This window comes from Eptesicus fuscus, chromosome 10 (genome assembly GCF_027574615.1).
Source record: "Eptesicus fuscus isolate TK198812 chromosome 10, DD_ASM_mEF_20220401, whole genome shotgun sequence".
Classification (NCBI taxonomy): domain Eukaryota; kingdom Metazoa; phylum Chordata; class Mammalia; order Chiroptera; family Vespertilionidae; genus Eptesicus; species Eptesicus fuscus.
Window position 1 is genome coordinate 33,295,236 of NC_072482.1, and position 7,926 is coordinate 33,303,161.

The window sequence follows — 7,926 nt, forward strand, 5'->3', positions numbered from 1 at the left end:
GATAGAAAATAGAAATCCTACTTTCTTTCCATTTTATTTTTCCCTAATTCCTAATTTTAGTTCTAAAGGTGCCTGGAGAATTTGCCAGTGACAAAGACATACATTGCACATTGAATTCCACACTGATTTGCAGTCTTCATTTTATGGTTCTCTTCATTGAATTCCATATCCAGACATTAAAGAAGATCTTATCTCAATGTCAATTGTAGGATGAGCAAATTGCTTATTTTTATTGCATAGTCTTTAAGGTACAATTACAAAGTCTATTTTGTTTTCAGTTTATGCTAAAGAATAGACTTTCTTGAGTCTTTCATGTGAGTTTATTTTGGGGCAATTGCCATGAACTATTTGCAGGACTGTAAATCTATTTAAATTGCATAAAGCTATCAACCTGACAGTTAACTAAAAATGCACTTAATTCTGTTATTTGTTTTTAAATTCATCTGTCTCATTTAGATTTTCACCCCTAACAAGGTCATTAGGCCACTCACTTAGGGATGGGAAGGGGTGAGGAATGACTTATTGCGGCCTATAAATTGAATGGGTGAGGCCGAAAGTGACAATCGAGGGAGAGTTGAGGTTGCATAGACCTTGAAAAGGCCACTTGAGGCTGCTCTTGCTGCCAAATCATCAGTATTTATGACATCTTCTCTGAAGCTGTAAAATGCTGGCCCTGGGTATTATACATATATATATAGTGGTTGTATTACATGGGTCACCTATCCTGTTCCTGAATTTTGCTCAGAATATTCTCTATGCCTAGATTTGTCTTCAGTAAGTTATACTGTGTCTAAACTTGATTATTTAAGGAATCCCATCTGAGTTGATACAAAAAGTGTTACATTAAGCACTTTTCTTAATTTTTTAAAGGTAACTATTTCCACTAAATGTAAATTTAAAAAAATTCTTTAAATGCCTCCTAAACAAGCACCACAATAGTAAATGTTAGAATCATATATGTATGTATTGTCCTATCTAATAAAAGAGTGATGTGCAAATTGACCATCCCTCCAACACACAAGAGGGCTGCCCCCATGTGGTCAAAGATGGCTGCCCCCATGTGGACACAAGATGGCTGCCACAAGATGGCCATCAGAGGAGGGCAGTTGGGAGGGACCAGGCCTGCAAGGGAGGGCAGTTGGGGGCAATGAAGCCTGCAGGGGAGGGCAGTTAGGGGTGACCAGGCCGGCAGAGGAGGGAAGTTGAGGGCGACCAGGCCTGCAGGGAAGAGCAGTTAGGGGGGACCCAGGCCTGCAGGGGAGGGCAGTTAGGGGTGACCAAGCCTGCAGGGGAGGGCAGTTAGAGGTGACCAGACCTGCGGGGGAGGGCAGGCAGTTAGGGGCAAACAGGCTGGCAAGGGAGCAGTTAGGCATCAATCAGGCTGGCAGGGAAGTGGTTACGGGGTGATCAGGCTGGCAGGCAGAAGTGGTTAGGGGCTATCAGGAAGGCAGGCAGGCAAGCAGTTGGGAGCCAGCAGTCCTGGATTGTGAGAGGGATGTCTGACTGCCCGTTTAGGCCTGTTCCTACCAGGATCGGGCCTAAATGGGCAGTCGGACATCCCTCGAGGGGTCCCAGATTGGAGAGGGTGCTGGTTGGGCTGAGGGACACCCCCCGCCCCCATGCACGAATTTTGTGCACCGGGCCTCTAGTTAGACTATAAAATTCTTAGACTTGATGGGAACTGAGTAGGACTTTCTGACCCAAACAACCATCCCATAAGTCAGGGCAGGAAACCCAATCATCCATGGGCCCCTCTCTTGTTCTAAATTAACTTCCTATCCCTGAGCAAGGTGACAACAAAGTTTGTCACTAACACTTGGATGTGATAGGTTCACGCAGCACTTCACATTGAAGTGTCAGTAGAAAGGGAAGAGAGTGTGCTGTGGTTGTACATCAATGGCAGTGATCTGAACCAAGCCTAAAGCCTCCCTATGGTTCCTGAGCCAGGCAAAGGAGCCCTTCAGTTACCTTCCAGGAGTGACTCAGAACTTGCTACAGCAGTGTGTTCTCTGTAAGGCCTCCTTTTCAGACAGGCAACTCTAAAAGAATATTCTTCTTCTTCTTTTTTTTTAATATAAGAGAAAAAGGCTCAAAATATTTAATTCCCATCTCTAAAGGGATACTGAAATAGCAGTTATCCAGGGGCAGAAGCTCCTCACTGTGCCCTTGATTCCATGACCTGCTTTACCATCGCCTCATGTAAGTTATCCTTCTCTCCCCCCTGTTTGCTTGGGAAGCAAAATCACTTGTTTCAAGCCCCAGTTTCTCCATTGCCACACAGTTGGAATCAGGACATGCTTTTCAGTGAGGTACCTGTGAACCCCACTGGCTGGAAGCCCTGCCCTGACACTGTTGCTCTGAGCACCTGTGTACATTCCATAATTGACATGAAAAAAAAGAGAAATAATTGAGTATGGCCAAAAAGAGGTGGCTCATCTGAGAACAGATCTCTGTCCCGAGGAAACTGCCTCTTCCTTCTTTTGTCCCTTTCCCTCCTCTCCTCTCTTTCCCCTCCTTCTCTCACACACATAACTCCCAGTCAAAGGGCCCATCTTCTTGGTGTGATCTTATTAAAGCAGGTGACGTTGAAGTGTGATGGCTGAGAGGTTTAACTCATTCAATGAATTTTTAATGCAATTTCTTTGAGCTACAGGCTTCCCAGTGCCCTGTATTCTGGGAGGTTCCCAATTTCCTTTTTCCTCTCAGAATCTGGAAGACCCTTGCAATTCACACGTGTAAGTTCAGAGAGTTCAGTAAAGGATCTGTCCAGAATAAGACATTGGAGTCTGTCAAAGCACATGGAAAACCCCAATGGAAATTCCCATGTGAGGAGGGCCTGAATAATGCTGTTGTGGATTATTAAGTGCTATGTCACAAGAATTCATTATCGTTTCTATGGTTAGTGCGAAGTATCACTTTTTTTCCCACTCTTTAAAATAACTTCCAAACTTTCAAGATATCTTTTTAAATGTTTGCCAAACTGGTACCTACATACAGCTTCCATGGCAGTCTAGTGTTTCACCTTTGCCTTATCTCCTAGTTTTGATCCTCACAAGTAGCCACATTCAACTCTATAGCTGTTTCTCTGGAATTTGCTTTCATATTTCTATTAGTATTTTTATTATTCTCTTTCTTTATTAGTGAAGTTTAGCTACCACCTATTTATTTGAGGAGAGATGAGGATTTAAGTTTTTAACAGCTTCTTTCCCGCAGTGCCACTTTCCTTATAAGGATAAATCAATATCCTGTGTTTGACTGATGACTATGTAGACATTGATTTTACTCAGACAAGTGTTACATTATAATGTCTTTACCGGGGCAAATTTTTGTTAGTTCTAAAGTTCATATTATCTTGTTTTCTTATTCTATTAGTTTTCTTTGTAATGATCATTAATTCTTTCCACATCTTTCTCACAATTGCTCAGTGTAATTCGCCATAAAGTAAAACGTTTCATTTTTTACTTTTTTTTGAGAGAGACTTTGCTTCTGGAAGTCTGTTTTGCACTTCAGTGTGGCTTAGTGGCTCTCCGGGCTGCTCCTCACTGTCATCCTGGGACTCCCCTACACCATCCTCCAGGGCCGTGGTCCGCAAACTGCGGCTCTCGAGCCACATGCGGCTCTTTGGCCCCTGGAGTGTGGCTCTTCTTCAAAATACCACGGCCTGGGTGAGTCTATTTTGAAGAAGTGGCGTTAGAAGAAGTTTAAGTTTAAAAAATGTGGCTCTCAAAAGAAATGTCAATCGTTGTACTGTTGATATGTGGCTCTGTTGCCTAATGAGTTTGCGGACCATTGCTCCAGGACATTCCCTTTGCCTCACTATTCTGTGTGGAGATGAGGAGGGCAGTTAGACAAGCAGGAACAGAGCAAGGATGAGGGCCAGGTTCAGGTCCCCAGGGTGGAAAGCCCCAGGCGCCTAGCAAAGAACCACTGTAGGGTGGGACCTCTCCCCGAGAGTGATCTTTCCTCCCCCAGCATATCGCTGGTTAAGCAGTTTCTGGTCAAGCAGTTTGGATGCCTTGCTCTTTCCTCCCTAGAGATAACATCTAGGTCTCAGCTTCAGGCCCAGAAAAGCAGCAAAATCAGACAAATGACACGAAGATTGACCTCAGGACCAGCTACATTGAATAATAACCCCCTGCCCTGGCGTTAATCAATTAGCCTGTGGAGACCTAGACCCTGAAAGCACACCTGGAAAGCGGCTGAATATTCTATTGAGATCTTCCCCTGGGATCCCCCCTAAATCTCCATTCTTAAAACCCTTAGGACCAAGGACCCAGAGAGCGCTTATCTGCACTTTCCTTCTCTTTCCACCCCTTTCCTTCCCCTTCCCCCTGCCCCTTCCCGGAGGCACATTACCATTACCTTCCTCACTCTGGAGCTCTGCATTGTTTAAGTCTGATTGTGTAGAGTAATCTAGGGTAAAAATGACTACACTCAGAATTTTGAAAGCATTGGTCTATTGCCTGCTTCTCAATGTGGGTGTTGAAAACTGATGTCATTTTCATTTTTACTCTTTTTATTGTATTGCATGTTATTCTATGCCGGAAATTTTGAGAATGTCTCTATATCCTTGGTGTTGTGAAATTATTTATTTTCCTTCCTTCCTTTCTTCCTTTCTTCCTTCCTTCCTCTCTCTCTCTCTCTCTTTCATTTATCATGCTTGGCCTTCGTGGGCAATATTAATCCATTGATGTCACAGTTTTGAGGTTCATAAAATGTTTTGCATTATTATTTCTTGATAATGTCTCTGTTTCTGTTTTGTAGGTGTCCTTTTAATGGGACACTATGATGGCTAATTTTATGTGTCTACTTGAGTGGCAGTGGGGTGCTGGGATTAACATTTGTTTCTGGGTGTATCTGGGTAAGATTAGCATTTGAATTGGTGAATTTAGTAAATTGCCCTCCCCAGTGTGGCTGGGTATCATCCAGTTTGTTGAGGTCCTGAATAGAACAAAACAATGCAGGAAGGAAGAATTTGCCCTCACCCCCCCTCCCCCCTTTATTTTTCATTTTAAACAATCAATTTATTTAAACAACAAGACACTTGACTTGAAGGGAAAACTATCTAGGATTCATTTTTCTTTAGAGTAATTTATACCTACTTAAAGACAATTGCCCTATATATAACAGCCACATACAAAAAAAAGTTATAAAATTGTTCTTGGTTTTACAATGATAAATGAAAAACATTAAAATTCTCTAATCAAACTAGGTACACAAGAATTTTTATGTTGTCCTTTTTTTTTTGTTGTTGTTGAACATTGAGAGCAAAATAACTTACTGGAAAATAAAGATAAGAGCTGAATGAGCATGCCACTAATGGAGAAAAGGGGTGTTCTCACAGAACCAGTATTTTTCCCCATCCCATCTCCATTTGATGTCGATCAAAACATACCATTGGCCATTTAGTTAAAAATAAATGCAAATGCTTGTGCACATACATCGGTTACTTTATGTACAATAAAGGGATGGGGAAGGGGAAATGAAAGAATGGAGAAAACTATACTGCAGTAGTCAGATGTGTTGAAACCGAATGAGAATGTCTTCTTGGTCTGGAGTAAAGTAGCAGGTTCCCTTTTTAGTAGACACCTCCTGTCTGCTGCTGGGACACATCAATTGTATCTTCATCCTCCCTTTCCAACTGTGCAGGTGTGTCTGCTTCATTGATTGGCTGCCCGTCAAATCGGAATCTGATCTGCCTCATTGACAAACCCTGTTGTTCACAACAGGCTTCAATTAGTTTATGAAGTGGTGTGTGCCTCTTAATCTTAAACTGCACCACAGAACCATCCTGCCCTGCCACCTACAAATTAATATGATCGTTGTTCTCAGCCTTGACCCCTTTCTTGGGTTTTTCCTTGGCCATGGAGAGCGCCAGAGTGTCCTCAGCTGCCGCTTCACAGAAGGGGTACCAGGTCCGCACCAAAGGAGCTCACAAGCAGCACCAGGAGCGGCAGAAGAAGGAAGGAGGCAGCGGCGGTAGAGCAACCTTCCCCCCCCCCTTTTTATGCCTCACTAATGGAGCTGAAACATCCCTTCTCATCTTTTCCTGCCCTCGGATTGGAATTTACATCATTGGCTTCCCTGCTTATCAGGCCTTCAGACTCAACTAGAATTACACCACCAGTTTACAGACAGCAGATGGTGAGATTCTTAGCCTCCATAATCACGTGAGTCAATTCCTCCTAATGAATCAATCTCACATATATAACATTGGTTCTGTTCCTCTGGAGGACCCTGGCACTGAACCTTTTAGATTATCCTGAGATTTTCTTGCATTTTTCTCTTCTACCCCATCTCTTCGACTTTTTGTTCTACTTTCTGGGAGTTGCCCTCATCAAATTTCTTAGCTACAAATTATTAGAGTTCATAAAAATGTGTGGTTCTCCTCCTTGCTAAGCATGTGAAATGATTACAACTCCTTGTGCCTTTGTACCCCAGAGGAGCCATATGATTTGCGTTAGCCAATGAGATATTGAGGTAGGAATTCCTGCCATGTGATTTCCCACATTCTCTTGGCGAACCCCAGAGCCTCATTAAAATAGGTGTTTCACGAGTTTAGAGCAGCCTAGCAGAGACTCCACGCCTCCAACAGGGGAGAGCTGCGCTGGAGTCACCAGAACCAGCAAAGACTTTGTAAGTAAACCTTCACTCTGTTAAAACCTGAGATTGTCTCTGTTGTTACCACAGCAAATTTTGCATATCCTAAATGATTCAATCTTCTAGAGCAGTGGTTCTCAACCTTTCTAATGCCGCGACCCCTTAATACAGTTCCTCATGTTGTGGTGACCCCCAACCATAAAATTATTTTCGTTGCTACTTCATAACTGTAATGTTGCTACTGCTAATGAATCGTAATGTAAATATCTGTGTTTTCTGATGGTCTTAGGCTACCCTGCTAGCGGTTCTCAACCTGTGGGTCGCGACTGTAGAGCCTACAACCATCGGAAAACACAGATATTTACATTACGATTCATAACAGTAGCAACATTACAGTTATGAAGTAGCAACGAAAATAATTTTATGGTTGGGGGTCACCACAACATTAGAAAGGTTGAGAACCACCGTTCTAGAGGCTTCCTTGTGATTTCATTGTTCTCTTTTTGTAGCATCTCCTTCTCGTTTCATGGACATCATGATCTTTCTTAGCCTCAAAGTGGTAACAATGCCATGCTTGCTTCCATTGCTTCTGTATAAAGTGAGTTAGATTTGCTTCCCTAGTTTGCATGTGTTGATGTCTGGCTTTCCTCACTGTCCGGATTGTTGGCTTTCATCCCGCTGGAAAGAGGCCCCAGAAGTGGAAGCCCCACGTGCATGGCATGGCTTGTTGGTTATTGGGCTCCACTGTAGCATAGTCGGAGGAAAGACTGCTTTTTCCTAGCACCATGGTCGGCAAACTGTGGCTCGTGAGCCACATGCGGCTCTTTGGCCCCTTGAGTGTGGCTCTTCCACAAAATACCACGGCCTGGGCGAGTCTGTTTTGAAGAAGTGGCGTTAGAAGAAGTTTAAGTTTAAATTTTGGCTCTCAAAAGAAATTTCAATCGTTGTACTGTTGATATTTGGCTCTGTTGACTAATGAGTTTGCCGACCACTGCCGTAGCAGAACTCCAAATCTCATTACTGTAGGTGTGGGGCCATTCAGCTTCAACAGAGAAGTGCTCACCTGCCACCACTTTCTGTCTGAGGGTTTACTAACAAGCCTGGCTGCCAGTGTTGAGGGAGCCAAGTAGAGCTAGGGAAGAAAGAGACGCTCTCACCTATTTAATTCCTCTATTTGTTGATCCACAAGCATTCTGTGTTCCTCTACTGTTGCTGAGTCTAGCATCTCCCTGGTTCAATTTCTCCAGGCATAAGATATCAGTCTCCAGACTGTGTGGGGTTTGGGCAGAAATGTGTTTGGGGCAGTGGTAAGGGCCTAGTGGTCTG

At 43.4% G+C, this 7,926-nt stretch overlaps 1 pseudogene; it reads right to left on the reverse strand.

The window, feature by feature from the left end:
• Window positions 1-5,558: 5,558 nt before the first annotated feature.
• Window positions 5,559-5,866, reverse strand: LOC129150563 (small ubiquitin-related modifier 2-like; annotated as a pseudogene).
• Window positions 5,867-7,926: the final 2,060 nt, after the last annotated feature.